Here is a 23,609-nt window from a genome sequence, read left to right as displayed (position 1 = left end):
AACGAAGTTACAGCAATTTCGACTTAACATTGATTTTTTGGGTATTTTTTGAATAACAATTATGCGATTTTGAGCTTGTTTTTGAAGGAAACAACTCGGGAGTTGCACTAAACCTCATTTTTCGCCATAAACTTCAATGCTGCATACTCAACTCAAAAAATTTTTTTCCTTCAAATATTGAAAATTTTGGAAAAATGTCAAAAAAATAAAATGTTATATTTTAAGGAATTGTGTTTATTTCACGATTCGTATTCGATTTTCAAACTGTGAAATGCTTTGACATTTTCTAAATTCGAAAAAATGAACGAGTTAGAGCGTTTCGAACTTATAAATGACCTTGAAAATTTTAGGCCAAATTTAATCGATTTTTACGATTTTTTTCATAGACATTTTCGAAAAATTGCTTCAACCAGCACCATTGAGAAAAGAGATTTTCTTCACGAATCCAACGGTGTTTTCAGAATTTCGAAGTTAGGAAATCTAACGAAGTTACAGCAATTTCGACTTAACATCGATTTTTTTGGGTATTTTTTGAATAACAATAATGCGATTTTGAGCTTGTTTTTGAAGGAAACAACTCGGGAGTTGCACTAAACCTCATTTTTCGCCATAAACTTCAATGCTGCATACTCAACTCAAAAAATTTTTTTCCTTCAAAAATTGAAAATTTTGGAAAGGGTTACCCCTTTGCTAAAAAAATGCCAAAAAAATAAAATGTTATATTTTAAGGAATTGTGTTTATTCTACGATTCGTATTCGATTTTCAAACTGTGAAATGCTTTGACATTTTCTAAATTCGGAAAAATTAACGAGTTAGAGCGTTTTCGAACTTATAAATGACCTTGAAAATTTTAGGCCAAATTTAATCGATTTTTACGATTTTTTTCATAGACATTTTCGAAAAATTGCTTCAACCAGCACCATTGAGGAAAGAGATTTTCTTCACGAATCCAACGGTGTTTTCAGAATTTCGAAGTTAGAAAATCTAACGAAGTTACAGCAATTTCGACTTAACATCGATTTTTTGGGTATTTTTTGAATAACAATTATGCGATTTTGAGCTTGTTTTTGAAGGAAACAACTCGGGAGTTGCACTAAACCTCATTTTTCGGCATAAACTTCAATGCTGCATACTCAACTCAAAAAATTTTTTTCCTTCAAAAATTGAAAATTTTGGAAAGGGTTACCCCTTTGCTAAAAAAATGCCAAAAAAAATAAAATGTTATATTTTAAGGAATTGTGTTTATTTTACGATTCGTATTCGATTTTCAAACTGTGAAAAGCTTTGACATTTTCTAAATTCGAAAAAATTAACGAGTTAGAGCGTTTTCGAACTTATAAATGACCTTGAACATTTTAGGCCAAATTTAATCGATTTTTACGATTTTTTTCATAGACATTTTCGAAAAATTGCTTCAACCAGCACCATTGAGGAAAGAGATTTTCTTCACGAATCCAACGGTGTTTTCAGAATTTCGAAGTTAGAAAATCTAACGAAGTTACAGCAATTTCGACTTAACATCGATTTTTTTGGGTATTTTTTGAATAACAATTATGCGATTTTGAGCTTGTTTTTGAAGGAAACAACTCGGGAGTTGCACTAAACCTCATTTTTCGCCATAAACTTCAATGCTGCATACTCAACTCAAAAAATTTTTTTCCTTCAAAAATTGAAAATTTTGGAAAGGGTTACCCCTTTGCTAAAAAAATGCCAAAAAAATAAAATGTTATATTTTAAGGAATTGTGTTTATTTTACGATTCGTATTCGATTTTCAAACTGTGAAATGCTTTGACATTTTCTAAATTCGAAAAAATTAACGAGTTAGAGCGTTTTCGAACTTATAAATGACCTTGAACATTTTAGGCCAAATTTAATCGATTTTTACGATTTTTTTCATAGACATTTTCGAAAAATTGCTTCAACCAGCACCATTGAGGAAAGAGATTTTCTTCACGAATCCAACGGTGTTTTCAGAATTTCGAAGTTAGAAAATCTAACGAAGTTACAGCAATTTCGACTTAACATCGATTTTTTTGGGTATTTTTTGAATAACAATTATGCGATTTTGAGCTTGTTTTTGAAGGAAACAACTCGGGAGTTGCACTAAACCTCATTTTTCGCCATAAACTTCAATGCTGCATACTCAACTCAAAAAAATTTTTTCCTTCAAAAATTGAAAATTTTGAAAAGGGTTACCCCTTTGCTAAAAAATGCCAAAAAAATAAAATGTTATATTTTAAGGAATTGTGTTTATTTTACGATTCGTATTCGATTATCAAACTGTGAAATGCTTTGACATTTTCTAAATTCGAAAAAATGAACGAGTTAGAGCGGTTTCGAACTTATAAATGACCTTGAAAATTTTAGGCCAAATTTAATCGATTTTTACGATTTTTTTCATAGACATTTTCGAAAAATTGCTTCAACCAGCACCATTGAGGAAAGAGATTTTCTTCACGAATCCAACGGTGTTTTCAGAATTTCGAAGTTAGAAAATCTAACGAAGTTACAGCAATTTCGACTTAACATCGATTTTTTTGGGCATTTTTTGAATAACAATTATGCGATTTTGAGCTTGTTTTTGAAGGAAACAACTCGGGAGTTGCACCAAACCTAACTTTTCGCCATAAACTTCAATGCTGCATACACAACTCAAAAAATTTTTTTCCTTCAAAAATTGAAAATTTTGGAAAGGGTTACCCCTTTGCTAAAAAAATTGCAAAAAAATAAAATGTTATATTTTAAGGAATTGTGTTTATTTTACGATTCGTATTCGATTTTCAAACTGTGAAATGCTTTGACATTTTCTAAATTCGAAAAAATGAACGAGTTAGAGCGGTTTCGAACTTATAAATGACCTTGAAAATTTTAGGCCAAATTTAATCGATTTTTACGATTTTTTTCATAGACATTTTCGAAAAATTGCTTCAACCAGCACCATTGAGGAAAGAGATTTTCTTCACGAATCCAACGGTGTTTTCAGAATTTCGAAGTTAGAAAATCTAACGAAGTTACAGCAATTTCGACTTAACATCGATTTTTTTGGGTATTTTTTGAATAACAATTATGCGATTTTGAGCTTGTTTTTGAAGGAAACAACTCGGGAGTTGCACTAAACCTCATTTTTCGCCATAAACTTCAATGCTGCATACTCAACTCAAAAAATTTTTTTCCTTCAAAAATTGAAAATTTTGGAAAGGGTTACCCCTTTGCTAAAAAAAATGCCAAAAAAATAAAATGTTATATTTTAAGGAATTGTGTTTATTTTACGATTCGTATTCGATTTTCAAACTGTGAAATGCTTTGACATTTTCTAAATTCGAAAAAATGAACGAGTTAGAGCGTTTTCGAACTTATAAATGACCTTGAAAATTTTAGGCCAAATTTAATCGATTTTTACGATTTTTTTCATAGACATTTTCGAAAAATTGCTTCAACCAGCACCATTGAGGAAAGAGATTTTCTTCACGAATCCAACGGTGTTTTCAGAATTTCGAAGTTAGAAAATCTAACGAAGTTACAGCAATTTCGACTTAACATCGATTTTTTGGGTATTTTTTGAATAACAATTATGCGATTATGAGCTTGTTTTTGAAGGAAACAACTCGGGAGTTGCACTAAACCTCATTTTTCGCCATAAACTTCAATGCTGCATACTCAACTCAAAAAATTTTTTTCCTTCAAAAATTGAAAATTTTGGAAAGGGTTACCCCTTTGCTAAAAAATGCCAAAAAAATAAAATGTTATATTTTAAGGAATTTTGTTTATTTTACGATTCGTATTCGATTTTCAAACTGTGAAATGCTTTGACATTTTCTAAATTCGAAAAAATTAACGAGTTAGAGCGTGTTCGAACTTATAAATGACCTTGAAAATTTTAGGCCAAATTTAATCGATTTTTACGATTTTTTTCATAGACATTTTTGAAAAATTGCTTCAACCAGCACCATTGAGGAAAGAGCTTTTCTTCACGAATCCAACGGTGTTTTCAGAATTTCGAAGTTAGAAAATCTAACGAAGTTACAGCAATTTCGACTTAACATCGATTTTTTTGGGTATTTTTTGAATAACAATAATGCGATTTTGAGCTTGTTTTTGAAGGAAACAACTCGGGAGTTGCACTAAACCTCATTTTTCGCCATAAACTTCAATGCTGCATACTCAACTCAAAAAATTTTTTTCCTTCAAAAATTGAAAATTTTGGAAAGGGTTACCCCTTTGCTAAAAAAATGCCAAAAAAATAAAATGTTATATTTTAAGGAATTGTGTTTATTCTACGATTCGTATTCGATTTTCAAACTGTGAAATGCTTTGACATTTTCTAAATTCGGAAAAATTAACGAGTTAGAGCGTTTTCGAACTTATAAATGACCTTGAAAATTTTAGGCCAAATTTAATCGATTTTTACGATTTTTTTCATAGACATTTTCGAAAAATTGCTTCAACCAGCACCATTGAGGAAAGAGATTTTCTTCACGAATCCAACGGTGTTTTCAGAATTTCGAAGTTAGAAAATTTAACGAAGTTACAGCAATTTCGACTTAACATCGATTTTTTTGGGTATTTTTTGAATAACAATTATGCGATTTTGAGCTTGTTTTTGAAGGAAACAACTCGGGAGTTACGCTAAACCTCATTTTTCGCCATAAACTTCAATGCTGCACACTCAACTCAAAAAAATTTTTTTCCTTCAAAAATTGAAAATTTTGGAAAGGGTTACCCCTTTGCTAAAAAATGCCAAAAAAATAAAATGTTATATTTTAAGGGATTTTGTTTATTTTACGATTCGTATTCGATTTTCAAACTGTGAAATGCTTTGACATTTTCTAAATTCGGAAAAATTAACGAGTTAGAGCGTTTTCGAACTTATAAATGACCTTGAAAATTTTAGGCCAAATTTAATCGATTTTTACGATTTTTTTCATAGACATTTTCGAAAAATTGCTTCAACCAGCACCATTGAGGAAAGAGATTTTCTTCACGAATCCAACGGTGTTTTCAGAATTTCGAAGTTAGAAAATCTAACGAAGTTACAGCAATTTCGACTTAACATCGATTTTTTGGGTATTTTTTGAATAACAATTATGCGATTTTGAGCTTGTTTTTGAAGGAAACAACTCGGGAGTTACGCTAAACCTCATTTTTCGCCATAAACTTCAATGCTGCATACTCAACTCAAAAAATTTTTTTCCTTCAAAAATTGAAAATTTTGGAAAGGGTTACCCCTTTGCTAAAAAAAATGCCAAAAAAATAAAATGTTATATTTTAAGGAATTGTGTTTATTTTACGATTCGTATTCGATTTTCAAACTGTGAAATGCTTTGACATTTTCTAAATTCGAAAAAATGAACGAGTTAGAGCGTTTTCGAACTTATAAATGACCTTGAAAATTTTAGGCCAAATTTAATCGATTTTTACGATTTTTTTCATAGACATTTTCGAAAAATTGCTTCAACCAGCACCATTGAGGAAAGAGATTTTCTTCACGAATCCAACGGTGTTTTCAGAATTTCGAAGTTAGAAAATCTAACGAAGTTACAGCAATTTCGACTTAACATCGATTTTTTTGGGTATTTTTTGAATAACAATTATGCGATTTTGAGCTTGTTTGTGAAGGAAACAACTCGGGAGTTACGCTAAACCTCATTTTTCGCCATAAACTTCAATGCTGCATACTCAACTCAAAAAATTTTTTTCCTTCAAAAATTGAAAATTTTGGAAAGGGTTACCCCTTTGCTAAAAAAATGTCAAAAAAATAAAATGTTATATTTTAAGGAATTGTGTTTATTTTACGATTCGTATTCGATTTTCAAACTGTGAAATGCTTTGACATTTTCTAAATTCGAAAAAATGAACGAGTTAGAGCGGTTTCGAACTTATAAATGACCTTGAAAATTTTAGGCCAAATTTAATCGATTTTTACGATTTTTTTCATAGACATTTTCGAAAAATTGCTTCAACCAGCACCATTGAGGAAAGAGATTTTCTTCACGAATCCAACGGTGTTTTCAGAATTTCGAAGTTAGAAAATCTAACGAAGTTACAGCAATTTCGACTTAACATCGATTTTTTTGGGTATTTTTTGAATAACAATTATGCGATTTTGAGCTTGTTTTTGAAGGAAACAACTCGGGAGTTGCACCAAACCTAATTTTTCGCCATAAACTTCAATGCTGCATACACAACTCAAAAAATTTTTTTCCTTCAAAAATTGAAAATTTTGGAAAGGGTTACCCCTTTGCTAAAAAAATGCCAAAAAAATAAAATGTTATATTTTAAGGAATTGTGTTTATTTTACGATTCGTATTCGATTTTCAAACTGTGAAATGCTTTGACATTTTCTAAATTCGAAAAAATGAACGAGTTAGAGCGGTTTCGAACTTATAAATGACCTTGAAAATTTTAGGCCAAATTTAATCGATTTTTACGATTTTTTTCATAGACATTTTCGAAAAATTGCTTCAACCAGCACCATTGAGGAAAGAGATTTTCTTCACGAATCCAACGGTGTTTTCAGAATTTCGAAGTTAGAAAATCTAACGAAGTTACAGCAATTTCGACTTAACATCGATTTTTTTGGGTATTTTTTGAATAACAATTATGCGATTTTGAGCTTGTTTTTGAAGGAAACAACTCGGGAGTTGCACTAAACTTCATTTTTCGCCATAAACTTCAATGCTGCATACTCAACTCAAAAAATTTTTTTCCTTCAAAAATTGAAAATTTTGGAAAGGGTTACCCCTTTGCTAAAAAAATTGCAAAAAAATAAAATGTTATATTTTAAGGAATTGTGTTTATTTTACGATTCGTATTCGATTTTCAAACTGTGAAATGCTTTGACATTTTCTAAATTCGAAAAAATGAACGAGTTAGAGCGTTTTCGAACTTATAAATGACCTTGAAAATTTTAGGCCAAATTTAATCGATTTTTACGATTTTTTTCATAGACATTTTCGAAAAATTGCTTCAACCAGCACCATTGAGGAAAGAGATTTTCTTCACGAATCCAACGGTGTTTTCAGAATTTCGAAGTTAGAAAATCTAACGAAGTTACAGCAATTTCGACTTAACATCGATTTTTTGGGTATTTTTTGAATAACAATTATGCGATTATGAGCTTGTTTTTGAAGGAAACAACTCGGGAGTTGCACTAAACCTCATTTTTCGCCATAAACTTCAATGCTGCATACTCAACTCAAAAAATTTTTTTCCTTCAAAAATTGAAAATTTTGGAAAGGGTTACCCCTTTGCTAAAAAATGCCAAAAAAATAAAATGTTATATTTTAAGGAATTGTGTTTATTTTACGATTCGTATTCGATTTTCAAACTGTGAAATGCTTTGACATTTTCTAAATTCGAAAAAATTAACGAGTTAGAGCGTGTTCGAACTTATAAATGACCTTGAAAATTTTAGGCCAAATTTAATCGATTTTTACGATTTTTTTCATAGACATTTTCGAAAAATTGCTTCAACCAGCACCATTGAGGAAAGAGATTTTCTTCACGAATCCAACGGTGTTTTCAGAATTTCGAAGTTAGAAAATCTAACGAAGTTACAGCAATTTCGACTTAACATCGATTTTTTTGGGTATTTTTTGAATAACAATAATGCGATTTTGAGCTTGTTTTTGAAGGAAACAACTCGGGAGTTGCACTAAACCTCATTTTTCGCCATAAACTTCAATGCTGCATACTCAACTCAAAAAATTTTTTTCCTTCAAAAATTGAAAATTTTGGAAAGGGTTACCCCTTTGCTAAAAAAATGCCAAAAAAATAAAATGTTATATTTTAAGGAATTGTGTTTATTCTACGATTCGTATTCGATTTTCAAACTGTGAAATGCTTTGACATTTTCTAAATTCGGAAAAATTAACGAGTTAGAGCGTTTTCGAACTTATAAATGACCTTGAAAATTTTAGGCCAAATTTAATCGATTTTTACGATTTTTTTCATAGACATTTTCGAAAAATTGCTTCAACCAGCACCATTGAGGAAAGAGATTTTCTTCACGAATCCAACGGTGTTTTCAGAATTTCGAAGTTAGAAAATTTAACGAAGTTACAGCAATTTCGACTTAACATCGATTTTTTTGGGTATTTTTTGAATAACAATTATGCGATTTTGAGCTTGTTTTTGAAGGAAACAACTCGGGAGTTACGCTAAACCTCATTTTTCGCCATAAACTTCAATGCTGCACACTCAACTCAAAAAAATTTTTTCCTTCAAAAATTGAAAATTTTGGAAAGGGTTACCCCTTTGCTAAAAAATGCCAAAAAAATAAAATGTTATATTTTAAGGAATTTTGTTTATTTTACGATTCGTATTCGATTTTCAAACTGTGAAATGCTTTGACATTTTCTAAATTCGGAAAAATTAACGAGTTAGAGCGTTTTCGAACTTATAAATGACCTTGAAAATTTTAGGCCAAATTTAATCGATTTTTACGATTTTTTTCATAGACATTTTCGAAAAATTGCTTCAACCAGCACCATTGAGGAAAGAGATTTTCTTCACGAATCCAACGGTGTTTTCAGAATTTCGAAGTTAGAAAATCTAACGAAGTTACAGCAATTTCGACTTAACATCGATTTTTTTGGGTATTTTTTGAATAACAATTATGCGATTTTGAGCTTGTTTGTGAAGGAAACAACTCGGGAGTTACGCTAAACCTCATTTTTCGCCATAAACTTCAATGCTGCATACTCAACTCAAAAAATTTTTTTCCTTCAAAAATTGAAAATTTTGGAAAGGGTTACCCCTTTGCTAAAAAAATGTCAAAAAAAATAAAATGTTATATTTTAAGGAATTGCGTTTATTTCACGATTCGTATTCGATTTTCAAACTGTGAAATGCTTTGACATTTTCTAAATTCGAAAAAATTAACGAGTTAGAGCGTTTTCGAACTTATAAATGACCTTGAAAATTTTAGGCCAAATTTAATCGATTTTTACGATTTTTTTCATAGACATTTTCGAAAAATTGCTTTAACCAGCACCATTGAGAAAAGAGATTTTCTTCACGAATCCAACGGTGTTTTCAGAATTTCGAAGTTAGAAAATCTAACGAAGTTACAGCAATTTCGACTTAACATCGATTTTTTTGGGTATTTTTTGAATAACAATAATGCGATTTTGAGCTTGTTTTTGAAGGAAACAACTCGGGAGTTGCACTAAACCTCATTTTTCGCCATAAACTTCAATGCTGCATACTCAACTCAAAAAATTTTTTTCCTTCAAAAATTGAAAATTTTGGAAAGGGTTACCCCTTTGCTAAAAAAAAATGCCAAAAAAATAATATGTTATATTTTAAGGAATTGTGTTTATTTTACGATTCGTATTCGATTTTCAAAATGTGAAATGCTTTGACATTTTCTAAATTCGAAAAAATGAACGAGTTACAGCGTTTTCGAACTTATAAATGACCTTGAAAATTTTAGGCCAAATTTAATCGATTTTTACGATTTTTTTCATAGACATTTTCGAAAAATTGCTTCAACCAGCACCATTGAGAAAAGAGATTTTCTTCACGAATCCAACGGTGTTTTCAGAATTTCGAAGTTAGAAAATCTAACGAAGTTACAGCAATTTCGACTTAACATCGATTTTTTTGGGTATTTTTTGAATAACAATTATGCGATTTTGAGCTTGTTTTTGAAGGAAACAACTCGGGAGTTGCACCAAACCTAATTTTTCGCCATAAACTTCTATGCTGCATACTCAACTCAAAAAATTTTTTTCCTTCAAAAATTGAAAATTTTGGAAAGGGTTACCCCTTTTCTAAAAAAATGCCAAAAAAATAAAATGTTATATTTTAAGGAATTGTGTTTATTTTACGATTCGTATTCGATTTTCAAACTGTGAAATGCTTTGACATTTTCTAAATTCGAAAAAATGAACGAGTTAGAGCGTTTTCGAACTTATAAATGACCTTGAAAATTTTAGGCCAAATTTAATCGATTTTTACGATTTTTTTCATAGACATTTTCGAAAAATTGCTTCAACCAGCACCATTGAGGAAAGAGATTTTCTTCACGAATCCAACGGTGTTTTCAGAATTTCGAAGTTAGAAAATCTAACGAAGTTGCAGCAATTTCGACTTAACATCGATTTTTTTGGGTATTTTTTGAATAACAATTATGCGATTTTGAGCTTGTTTTTGAAGGAAACAACTCGGGAGTTACGCTAAACCTCATTTTTCGCCATAAACTTCAATGCTGCATACTCAACTCAAAAAATTTTTTTCCTTCAAAAATTGAAAATTTTGGAAAGGGTTACCCCTTTGCTAAAAAATGCCAAAAAAATAAAATGTTATATTTTAAGGAATTTTGTTTATTTTACGATTCGTATTCGATTTTTAAACTGTGAAATGCTTTGACATTTTCTAAATTCGAAAAAATTAACGAGTTAGAGCGTTTTCGAACTTATGAATGACCTTGAAAATTTTATGCCAAATTTAATCGATTTTTACGATTTTTTTCATAGACATTTTCGAAAAATTGCTTCAACCAGCACCATTGAGGAAAGAGATTTTCTTCACGAATCCAACGGTGTTTTCAGAATTTCGAAGTTAGAAAATCTAACGAAGTTACAGCAATTTCGACTTAACATCGATTTTTTTGGGTATTTTTTGAATAACAATTATGCGAGTTTGAGCTTGTTTTTGAAGGAAACAACTCGAGAGTTGTACCAAACCTCATTTTTCGCCATAAACTTCAATGCTGCATACTCAACTCAAAAAATTTTTTTCCTTCAAAAATTGAAAATTTTGGAAAGGGTTACCCCTTTTCTAAAAAAATGCCAAAAAAATAAAATGTTATATTTTAAGGAATTGTGTTTATTTTACGATTCGTATTCGATTTTCAAACTGTGAAATGCTTTGACATTTTCTAAATTCGAAAAAATGAACGAGTTAGAGCGGTTTCGAACTTATAAATGACCTTGAAAATTTTAGGCCAAATTTAATCGATTTTTACGATTTTTTTCATAGACATTTTCGAAAAATTGCTTCAACCAGCACCATTGAGGAAAGAGATTTTCTTCACGAATCCAACGGTGTTTTCAGAATTTCGAAGTTAGAAAATCTAACGAAGTTACAGCAATTTCGACTTAACATCCATTTTTTTGGGTATTTTTTGAATAACAATTATGCGATTTTGAGCTTGTTTTTGAAGGAAACAACTCAGGAGTTACGCTAAACCTCATTTTTCGCCATAAACTTCAATGCTTTACGATTTTTTTCATAGACATTTTCGAAAAATTGCTTCAACCAGCACCATTGAGGAAATAGATTTTCTTCACGAATCCAACGGTGTTTTCAGAATTTCGAAGTTAGAAAATCTAACGAAGTTACAGCAATTTCGACTTAACATCGATTTTTTTGGGTATTTTTTGAATAACAATTATGCGATTTTGAGCTTGTTTTTGAAGGAAACAACTCGGGAGTTACGCTAAACCTCAATTTTCGCCATAAACTTCAATGCTGCATACTCAACTCAAAAAATTTTTTTCCTTCAAAAATTGAAAATTTTGGAAAGGGTTACCCCTTTGCTAAAAAAAATGCCAAAAAAATAAAATGTTATATTTTAAGGAATTGTGTTTATTTTACGATTCGTATTCGATTTTCAAACTGTGAAATGCTTTGACATTTTCTAAATTCGAAAAAATTAACGAGTTAGAGCGTTTTCGAACTTATAAATGACCTTGAAAATTTTAGGCCAAATTTAATCGATTTTTACGATTTTTTTCATAGACATTTTCGAAAAATTGCTTTAACCAGCACCATTGAGAAAAGAGATTTTCTTCACGAATCCAACGGTGTTTTCAGAATTTCGAAGTTAGAAAATCTAACGAAGTTACAGCAATTTCGACTTAACATCGCTTTTTTTGGGTATTTTTTGAATAACAATTATGCGATTTTGAGCTTGTTTTTGAAGGAAACAACTCGGGAGTTGCACCAAACCTAATTTTTCGCCATAAACTTCAATGCTGCATACTCAACTCAAAAAATTTTTTTCCTTCAAAAATTGAAAATTTTGGAAAGGGTTACCCCTTTTCTAAAAAAATGACAAAAAAATAAAATGTTATATTTTAAGGAATTGTGTTTATTTTACGATTCGTATTCGATTTTCAAACTGTGAAATGCTTTGACATTTTCTAAATTCGAAAAAATGAACGAGTTAGAGCGGTTTCGAACTTATAAATGACCGTGAAAATTTTAGGCCAAATTTAATCGATTTTTACGATTTTTTTCATAGACATTTTCGAAAAATTGCTTCAACCAGCACCATTGAGGAAAGAGATTTTCTTCACGAATCCAACGGTGTTTTCAGAATTTCGAAGTTAGAAAATCTAACGAAGTTACAGCAATTTCGACTTAACATCCATTTTTTTGGGTATTTTTTGAATAACAATTATGCGATTTTGAGCTTGTTTTTGAAGGAAACAACTCGGGAGTTACGCTAAACCTCATTTTTCGCCATAAACTTCAATGCTGCATACTCAACTCAAAAAATTTTTTTCCTTCAAAAATTGAAAATTTTGGAAAGGGTTACCCCTTTGCTAAAAAATGCCAAAAAAATAAAATGCTATATTTTAAGGAATTTTGTTTATTTTACGATTCGTATTCGATTTTTAAACTGTGAAATGCTTTGACATTTTCTAAATTCGAAAAAATTAACGAGTTAGAGCGTTTTCGAACTTATGAATGACCTTGAAAATTTTAGGCCAAATTTAATCGATTTTTACGATTTTTTTCATAGACATTTTCGAAAAATTGCTTCAACCAGCACCATTGAGGAAAGAGATTTTCTTCACGAATCCAACGGTGTTTTCAGAATTTCGAAGTTAGAAAATTTAACGAAGTTACAGCAATTTCGACTTAACATCGATTTTCTAGGGTATTTTTTGAATAACAATTATGCGAGTTTGAGCTTGTTTTTGAAGGAAACAACTCGGGAGTTGCACCAAACCTCATTTTTCGCCATAAACTTCAATGCTGCATACTCAACTCAAAAAATGTTTTTCCTTCAAAAATTGAAAATTTTGGAAAGGGTTACCCCCTTTGCTAAAAAAATGTCAAAAAAACAAAATGTTATATTTTAAGGAATTGTGTTTATTTTACGATTCGTATTCGATTTTCAAACTGTGAAATGCTTTGACATTTTCTAAATTCGAAAAAATTAACGAGTTAGAGCGTTTTCGAACTTATAAATGACCTTGAAAATTTTAGGCCAAATTTAATCGATTTTAACGATTTTTTTCATAGACATTTTCGAAAAATTGCTTCAACCAGCACCATTGAGGAAAGAGATTTTCTTCACGAATCCAACGGTGTTTTCAGAATTTCGAAGTTAGAAAATCTAACGAAGTTACAGCAATTTCGACTTAACATCGATTTTTTTGGGTATTTTTTGAATAACAATTATGCGATTTTGAGCTTGTTTTTGAAGGAAACAACTCGGGAGTTGCACTAAACCTCATTTTTCGCCATAAACTTCAATGCTGCATACTCAACTCAAAAAAATTTTTTCCTTCAAAAATTTAAAATTTTGGAAAGGGTTACCCCTTTGCTAAAAAAATGTCAAAAAAATAAAATGTTATATTTTAAGGAATTGTGTTTACTTTACGATTCGTATTCGATTTTCAAACTGTGAAATGCTTTGACATTTTCTAAATTCGAAAAAATTAACGAGTTAGAGCGTTTTCGAACTTATAAATGACCTTGAAAATTTTAGGCCAAATTTAATCGATTTTTACGATTTTTTTCAAAGACATTTTCGAAAAATTGCTTCAACCAGCACCATTGAGGAAAGAGATTTTCTTCACGAATCCAACGGTGTTTTCAGAATTTCGAAGTTAGAAAATCTAACGAGGTTACAGCAATTTCGACTTAACATCGATTTTTTGGGTATTTTTTGAATAACAATTATGCGATTTTGAGCTTGTTTTTGAAGGAAACAACTCGGGAGTTGCACTAAACCTAATTTTTCGCCATAAACTTCAATGCTGCATACTCAACTCAAAAAAATTTTTTTCCTTCAAAAATTTAAAATTTTGGAAAGGGTTACCCCTTTGCTAAAAAAATTGCAAAAAAATAAAATGTTATATTTTAAGGAATTGTGTTTATTTTACGATTCGTATTCGATTATCAAACTGTGAAATGCTTTGACATTTTCTAAATTCGAAAAAATTAACGAGTTAGAGCGTTTTCGAACTTATAAATGACCTTGAAAATTTTAGGTCAAATTTAATCGATTTTTACGATTTTTTTCATAGACATTTTCGAAAAATTGCTTCAACCAGCACCATTGAGGAAAGAGATTTTCTTCACGAATCCAACGGTGTTTTCAGAATTTCGAAGTTAGAAAATCTAACGAAGTTACAGCAATTTCGACTTAACATCGATTTTTTTGGGTATTTTTTGAATAACAATTATGCGAGTTTGAGCTTGTTTTTGAAGGAAACAACTCGGGAGTTGCACTAAACCTCATTTTTCGCCATAAACTTCAATGCTGCATACTCAACTCAAAAAATTTTTTTCCTTCAAAAATTGAAAATTTTGGAAAGGGTTACCCCTTTGCTAAAAAATGCCAAAAAAATAAAATGTTATATTTTAAGGAATTTTGTTTATTTTACGATTCGTATTCGATTTTTAAACTGTGAAATGCTTTGACATTTTCTAAATTCGAAAAAATTAACGAGTTAGAGCGTTTTCGAACTTATGAATGACCTTGAAAATTTTAGGCCAAATTTAATCGATTTTTACGATTTTTTTCATAGACATTTTCGAAAAATTGCTTCATCCAGCACCATTGAGGAAAGAGATTTTCTTCACGAATCCAACGGTGTTTTCAGAATTTCGAAGTTAGAAAATCTAACGAAGTTACAGCAATTTCGACTTAACATCCATTTTTTTGGGTATTTTTTGAATAACAATTATGCGATTTTGAGCTTGTTTTTGAAGGAAACAACTCGGGAGTTACGCTAAACCTCATTTTTCGCCATAAACTTCAATGCTGCATACTCAACTCAAAAAATTTTTTTCCTTCAAAAATTGAAAATTTTGGAAAGGGTTACCCCTTTGCTAAAAAAATGCCAAAAAAATAAAATGTTATATTTTAAGGAATTGTGTTTATTTTACGATTCGTATTCGATTTTTAAACTGTGAAATGCTTTGACATTTTCTAAATTCGAAAAAATGAACGAGTTAGAGCGTTTTCGAACTTATAAATGACCTTGAAAATTTTAGGTCAAATTTAATCGATTTTTACGATTTTTTTCATAGACATTTTCGAAAAATTGCTTCAACCAGCACCATTGAGGAAAGAGATTTTCTTCACGAATCCAACGGTGTTTTCAGAATTTCGAAGTTAGAAAATCTAACGAAGTTACAGCAATTTCGACTTAACATCGATTTTCTAGGGTATTTTTTGAATAACAATTATGCGAGTTTGAGCTTGTTTTTGAAGGAAACAACTCGGGAGTTGCACCAAACCTCATTTTTCGCCATAAACTTCAATGCTGCATACTCAACTCAAAAAATTTTTTTCCTTCAAATATTGAAAATTTTGGAAAGGGTTACCCCCTTTGCTAAAAAAATGTCAAAAAAATAAAATGTTATATTTTAAGGAATTGTGTTTATTTTACGATTCGTATTCGATTTTCAAACTGTGAAATGCTTTGACATTTTCTAAATTCGAAAAAATTAACGAGTTAGAGCGTTTTCGAACTTATAAATGACCTTGAAAATTTTAGGCCAAATTTAATCGATTTTAACGATTTTTTTCATAGACATTTTCGAAAAATTGCTTCAACCAGCACCATTGAGGAAAGAGATTTTCTTCACGAATCCAACGGTGTTTTCAGAATTTCGAAGTTAGAAAATCTAACGAAGTTACAGCAATTTCGACTTAACATCGATTTTTTTGGGTATTTTTTGAATAACAATTATGCGATTTTGAGCTTGTTTTTGAAGGAAACAACTCGGGAGTTGCACTAAACCTCATTTTTCGCCATAAACTTCAAAGCTGCATACTCAACTCAAAAGTTTTTTTTTCCTTCAAAAATTTAAAAATTTGGAAAGGTTACCCTTTCCTTTTCATCACCCAATGGTGATGAATTTCGATGTTCTCAAATCTAAGTATGTTACATCAATTTCAAAGACACATACAAAGATTTGTTTGGTTGGCAATTATGCGATTTTGAGCTTGTTTTTTCTAAGAACAAACCCAGGAAGGTCTTATTTACGATATAAAATTTTTTGATTATGACTTAGCTGAGTTAACAATATAACAATAATAATCAATAACCCAGTCATTCCATGGAGTTTCTAGGAATATTTGTAGGGTATTCTAAGTCTCCATATTTTTTTAAACACATTTCAAGAAGACGAACATATTTTAAACTATGGGTTCTCATTGAAGTTTTTGCTATTTATGAAGATCGATTAGTTTACTTAAGGGGATTGTTTATGATAAATTGGAAAAAAAGATATGACTTACGATATATATTATATATAAGAGACAATGGTTTAATACCCATCGTAGAACTGTCTGCCTTAAAGAAACCTAAACCTTAGAGCTAAGAGATCTGTGATCAGATTTAGCATCATTAATCACATTGCTGATATGTCTTAGTGAGATAAACTGATAAATTGTTGTAATAGCTAGAGCCAACCTTTTGCATTACATTACAACTTTGGAATAATTTGCACATATAATTAAGTATAATGTATAGTGAAAGAAGACATTAAATTAAGATGAAGTTCCTATGTTTCAATTAGTTTAGCCCTGTAATTTCATGTTCATCTTCTGTTTACACTTCGTCATTTTCAATCATATTGCTGATTATCTCCGTAAGATTAGGTAAAATATTTATCCAAAACATTGTAAAGAGCTGTAAAGCAAAGCAAGCAATGAATTGAAGAAATTATTGTAACAACCGAAGTCAACCTTTTGTAATGATAAGTTGCACATAAGCATTCCCTTAAGGAGCAGGGGCAAACTTCCCATATATCAATGAGTGATGTCCGGTTCAGGTTTAAGCTCAATGATCATAACCTGTTGTAATACAAGCGGCAATATTTGGCACTATAATGTGTAGTTGAAGAAGATATTGTATTCACAAGAAGATTATATGCACTCTGTATATACTATTTCATTCATCATCAATTTCAATCATATTACTGTTGTGTTTCTTGAATTAAAGTGACATATTTATCATTAGTTGTCGCAAAGCATGTAATGAGGTGATATCATTTTCGTAATAATTAAAGTTAATTTTTCGAAGTATTAGCAGCTATTTTTTAGACACATAAACAACTCTATTGTGTGCTTAAAGAAGACATCGGATTAAGATGAAAATGATATTTGGTTTCTTTATATCAATTCATTACCATACTCATACCATTACTATATTGATAATATAACATCATTTTCAATCACATTGCTGATAAGATTAAGTGAGATTTAGTAAAATATTAATCATTAGGATTTTGTAGAAGCCTAAAAGTTGTAGAGCTAGAAATAAATGGAAGTAATTTTTTGTATTAATGAAAGTCAACTTTTTTGTAATACAAACAACAATCTTTTGAAAACAAAAACAATTTTAAAGTAAGCCTTAAAAAGACAGAATTAAGATGAAGATGACAAGCAGGCCATTCTTTATATCAATTCATTTAGCATTTCAATAATTATATTGATTTGATTATGTTTGTGTTTTTCGTTACATTGCTGATATGTCTTAATGAGATGTCGTAAAGGATATATGAGTCAGACAATTGATATCATTTTCATTGTAATGAAAGAAAAAATTATGAAATATAATCTAAAAAGGTTTGCATACATTATTAAAGACGACATGGAACTAATATGAAGTTGATATACAGTAGCTTTTCGTTAACCCTGTATTTAGCATATTAAAACTGTTTTGTAGCAGAATATAGTATTCCAATGATATGTCTCTATGAGATTTAGAAAAATAGTTTTTAGAAAGATGTTGTGTAAACCCAAGATTTGTACAGCAAATAATGAATTGAAATCCTATTCATAGTTATTGAAGTTAATTTTTTGCTTTACAATCTGTAATTTACCTTTATAACCAATGTTTAAGTAAGAAGACATTAAATTAAGATGAACATGATTAATTTATATAAATTCCTATAACTCTGTAACAGAGTGATGATGTCTTGAATATACATCATTATTTTCAATCACATTTTTGTGATATGTCTAAGTTAGATTTAGTAAAATATTTATCAGATAACCTTTGTATAAGCACAAAAATCATAGAACAAATAACTTATTGAAATTTTTTTTCTGGTCATTTAAGTCAACTTTTTACAATACAAGCTGCACACACAATCAACTCCAATATATAATTGAAGAAGGCATTGTATTATGATGATGATTGATAATTTTTTAGGTAAGGTTAGGTTGAAAAGAGGTTGCGGATATTAATACGCCTTATACCTCTATGGACATAGAATTATGACAGTCCTCGGCTTGTTATGGGCTCCTAATATTAAAAACTAAACTCTTGCAATTTGTTAAGCTCTATAATTAGATTACATATGAATGAAAGAATGATAGGTCTTGTAAAGCAATACTATATTGATATTATTCTCGTAATAATAAAAGTAATCTGCTGTTATACTTTGCACACATAAACTCCCTTATATTTGCTTTAAGAATACATCGAATTATGATGAAGATTTTTTGCAAATTCTATATATCAATTCGTTAAACACCGAAATTGGCATATTGACGTTTTGACAATTTTTTATTATTTTCTATTATTACATGGCCGATGTAAATGCAAATTTTGCCCATGAACATTCCATAGGGGCATACTTCTCACCTATCAATGAGTGCCCTTTGATATGGGATTTGTTTGCAGAGTTGCATTTTTAATGCGCGGTATTGTATGTAACTCCTCTTTAAGAGTTGGTCAATTTATACCGTTAGATGCTTGCGTGCGTTTGCGGTGTAACTCACACAAGACAAACCTAACTAATTTAACTTTCTTCCAACTATCAAGCTTACAGCACGCGCTTCCGCATAGTTACATACTATACGCGAGCGCGTGCTGCACCTTTGATCTTGTTATTAGTCGCAGTTTGAAGTATATAAAAACATTTTTAATGGAGTTACTGATATGATTTAGTAAATCTTTACTAAATTTTTATTTCGAGAACTTGATATCTCTTTCAAGGCAAATAGCTCTTGTACAATTCTTTTTTCATACAATCATCTTAATTTTACTTTGATTGCCTATAATAAAATATCTGTCCCACTAGCCCAACTCAGAATAGATTTCTAGGCACTTCGATCTTCTGCGCTTCTTTTCCAGTTTCCAATATCTAGTTTCGCGATGTCTTTCTTCACTTGATCTTTCTGTTGGAGTTTTGATCTTCCTCTTTTGCTTATACCATAATGTTAGCCTTTAAAAGACTTCTTCAGTGGAGCTTCTTCATTGACTTTGGCAACATGAGCTATCCAATGAAATGGTTGTTGTTGTTGTTTTAATAGTATGTTGTGTTCTATCTTTCATATGCTTGGTTCTCGTGAATGTTCAGATCCAGTAATGGGGTGTGTCCCGGGCGATCTGGGTCGGACTCGAGTGGGTCTGGCTGGGCAGTTAAACAGTTGAAGTATGTCCTGGCTTCCCAGGTCATAAGCCGGACACACATCCTGTATGTTGGCAACAATCCTTGTTCTGCATTTGATTTTGACTAAAATTTTTTACACTTCGTTTTTGTATGACTTCCAACAACTGTGCCAAGTATAGTCTAAATTGGTCCATAATCTGATATAGCTGTCATGTAAACCGACCTCTCGATTTGACTTCTTGAGGCTCTACAAGGCGCAACTCTCATCATATTTGGCTGAAATTTGGCACATATCGTTTTGGTTTGACTTTCTGCAACTGTGTCAAGTATGCTCTAAATCGGTTCATAACCTGATATAGACGCCATATAAACCGATCTCCCAATTTGAATTTCTAAGCCTCTGAGAGAAGTAATTATTATTGGATGTGGTATTTTTCTACACATCTTGTATGTTGGCATCAATCCTTGTTCTGCAGAACTTCTCTGGTTTGCCGGGGGAGCTCAATTTCTCCAGGTGCAAAGGTTGGCGGTCGTTCTTCAAGGTCAATATCCCGGTCCTAAACTGGAGAATAAGTTACCTGTCACAGGACATATTCTACTGGGTATGAAAAGTTTTAATTGTCATAACTTATGATTCTTAATTATTTTTTAAAAATCGCTTAATTATTTTAAAAAAGTGCTTATTCGTTAAATATTTTTTCTTACTAATGTTATCTCCCTTAAAAATGCTTGCAAGGTGTACTCATCCTCTTCGAACTGTCCCTGGACCTATCCTACGGTGTTAGAATGGTGGCAATTTGTCGCTTCGAACGACAAACCCTTATAAAAGTGACAGATTTTTTTCATGTAAGGGGACGAGTACTGGGATCGGTGCCAATCACCAGAAGTTTAGGACTTGTCCCATTTCCCGTAGGGTAGCTATTCACCGCATCTGCTACCGTGTCTGCATGAATCTTGTCCAGACATGCTAGGTATTTCGCTTGATCTAGAGTTTCTCTTTTGTAGCGCTGAACCTCTCGCTCTAGATCATGTAGATCTACCTTAAGGCTTCGGGGCGTTGGAAACCAACGCGATAACAGCCCAGAATACCTTCTAGATAGCATGTAATTATGTCCTTACATGGGTAAGATCTTTGCCTCCTGATAAAGGTGGCCCACGTTAGAACTGAGAAGAAAGCTCGTCGCAGTTCGAAGAGCGGCATTTTGACAGATCTGAATATTATTCCACGAGACCACACTGGCGCTGCAAAACTTACCACAAACCGGCCAATTGTTTTGTACGTGCTCAACAAGGTTTCTTTGTCAACACCTCAAGAGGTGCCGGCAAGTGATTGGAGGGTTTTCAACTGTAGGGTATTAAACTACATACCAACAACAACAGGAGAAGTCCTTAAAGCGTTTTGGCTACTGGTGAGTGAAGGAAAATCAATCTGTACAACTCCCCCTTGCTCCTTTCCAGGCTTCAGTAGCGGGTTCACTTTGCCCATCTTCCAAACATTGGGTATTATAACTGATGGTCCTGTCTATATGTGATGTATACTTCTTTATATTAACCAATAAAATAATAATGACCACCCATCATGATGTACCATGTAAACTCCGCACAATGAAACTTTAATAAAGTCTGTTAATGTTCAAAATCAGACTGGTGAAACTGAAGATAAGTGGCTTATTTACTATACACAATCAACTGTAATGTTTGCTAAAACAATATTTACTCTATCTTCTTCCGAATAACATGGCGATACTTTGGTGTTAAGACTTGTTCTCAGCAATATATATTTTGCTCAAAGGGAAAATTTAATTTTGTTTGCCCGTTAGGGGCAGTATGTTCGGATCCTTCCCAGGCTTCAGTAGCTGGATCACTCTGCCCATATTCCAGACATTGGGTATTATAACTGATGGTCCTGTCTATATCTGATGCCTACTTCCAATATATTTATATAAATATATTGCATTTACCAATAAAATAATAATGACCACCTATCATGATGTACCTAAACTCCACACGATGAAATTTTAATAAAATCTGTTAATGTTCAAAATCAGACTGGTGAAATTGAAATTGTGTGGCTTGGTAATTTTTTATATTTCTGTGAAGTGTCGTTCAGATCGGACTAATTTGGATATAGCTTTCACATAGACCGGGCACCCGATCTCCCGATATAGGGAATTGAGGCCATAAAAGATTCATTTATTACCTGAATTCGATGATGATTTGGCACAATGTGTTCTCTCTACCCATTCCTGTCAAATGTGGTCCAGATTGGACCATATTTGGATATAACTGCCATATACACAGATCTCCCGATATAGTGTGATGAGCCCATAAAAGGGGTATTTTTTCATCCTATTTCGATGAAATTTGGCACAGCGAGTTCTAGTACCCACTCTTAACCTTTTTGTTAGATATCGTCCAAATCGGACCATATGTGGATATAGCTACAATATAAACCGATCTCTCGATATAGAGTATTAAGCCTTTAAAAGAGAGAATTTTTTTATCCAATTTGTATGAAATTTGAAACAGTGCGTTTTGATAGACCTCTACACCTATTTGTTAAATATCGCCCAGATCGGACCATATTTGGATATGGCTGCATATAGATCGATCTCCCGGATAAATACCCAACGTTTGGGTATTTATTCGGTAAATACACAAACCCAATAAATACCCAAGCGTTGAGTATTTACTCGGTAGAAACCCATCTTTTTTTATACCCCACACCATAGGATTAGGGTATACTTATTTCGACATTCTGTTTGCAACACCTCGAAATATAAACCGATCTTGGGTCTTGACTCCTTGAGCCTCTAGAGGACGCAATTCTAGTCCCATTTGACTGAAATTTTGCATGAGGTGTTTTGTTATGACTTCCAACAACTGTGTTAAGTATGGTTCAAATCGTATGGTTCAAATCGATCCATGTTTTGATATAGCTGCCATATAAACCGATCTTGGGTCTTGCCTACTTGAGCCCCTAGAGGGCGCAATTCTAGTCTAATTTGACTGAAATTTTGCACGTGGTGTTTTGCTATCACTTCCAACAACTGTGTTAAGTATGATTCCAATCGGTTCATAATCTGGTATAGCTGTCATATAAACCGATCTTGGGTCTTGACTTCTTGAGCTCTAGAGGGCGCAATTCTAGTCCCATTTGATTGAAATTTTGCACGTGGTGTTTTGGTATCGTCTCCAACAACTGTGTTAAGTATGGTTCAAATCGATCCATATTTTGATATAGCTGCCATATAAACCGATCTCGGGTCTTGACTTCTTGAGCCTCTAGAGGGCGCAATTCTAGTCCCATTTGACTGAAATTTTGCACGTGGTGTTTTGGTATCACTTCAAACAACTGTGCTATGTATGATTCAAATCGGTTCATAATCTGGTATAGCTGTCATATAAACCCATCTGAGATCTTGACTTCTTGAGCCAATAGAGCGAGAAATTCTCATCCGATTTGGCTGAAATTTTGCATGAGGTGTTTTGTTATGACTTCCAACAACTGTGTTAAATATGGTGTCCATGTTCCATCGGTCCATGTTTTGATATAGCTGCCACATAAACCGATCTTGGGTTTTGACTTCTTAAGCCTCTAGGGGGCGCAGTCCGATTTGGCTAAAACTTTGTACAACGGCTTCTCTCATAACCTTCAACATACGTGTCTAATTTGGGCTGAATCGATCAATAGCTTGGTACAGCTCCCATATAAACCTATCTCCCGATTTTGCTTCTTGAGCCCCTACAAGGCGCAATTAATTTCCGAATGAACTGAAATATTACAAAAAGATTTCTACAATGTTCAGCATTTTTTTACGTTCCGAATCGGACTATAACTTGATATAGCTTCAATAGCATAACAGTTCTTATTCAATATTCTTTGTTTGTCTAAAAAGAGATACCGCGCATAGAACTCGACAAATGCGATCCATGGTGGAGGGTATACAAGATTCGGCCCAACCGAACTTAGCAAGCTCTTACTTGTTATTAATTATGTGT

At 31.8% G+C, this 23,609-nt stretch overlaps 1 protein-coding gene across 1 annotated transcript in view; it reads right to left on the bottom strand.

The window, feature by feature from the left end:
• LOC106081415 (PDF receptor) overlaps nt 1-23,609 on the bottom strand; it is a 168,689-nt gene that overhangs the window by 5,731 nt on the left and 139,349 nt on the right. The window lies entirely within an intron of this gene.

This window comes from Stomoxys calcitrans, chromosome 4, assembly GCF_963082655.1.
Source record: "Stomoxys calcitrans chromosome 4, idStoCalc2.1, whole genome shotgun sequence".
Lineage (NCBI taxonomy): Eukaryota > Metazoa > Arthropoda > Insecta > Diptera > Muscidae > Stomoxys > Stomoxys calcitrans.
The sequence above is the reverse complement of the archived record's forward strand: the minus strand, read 5'-3'. Positions and strand labels throughout refer to the sequence as shown.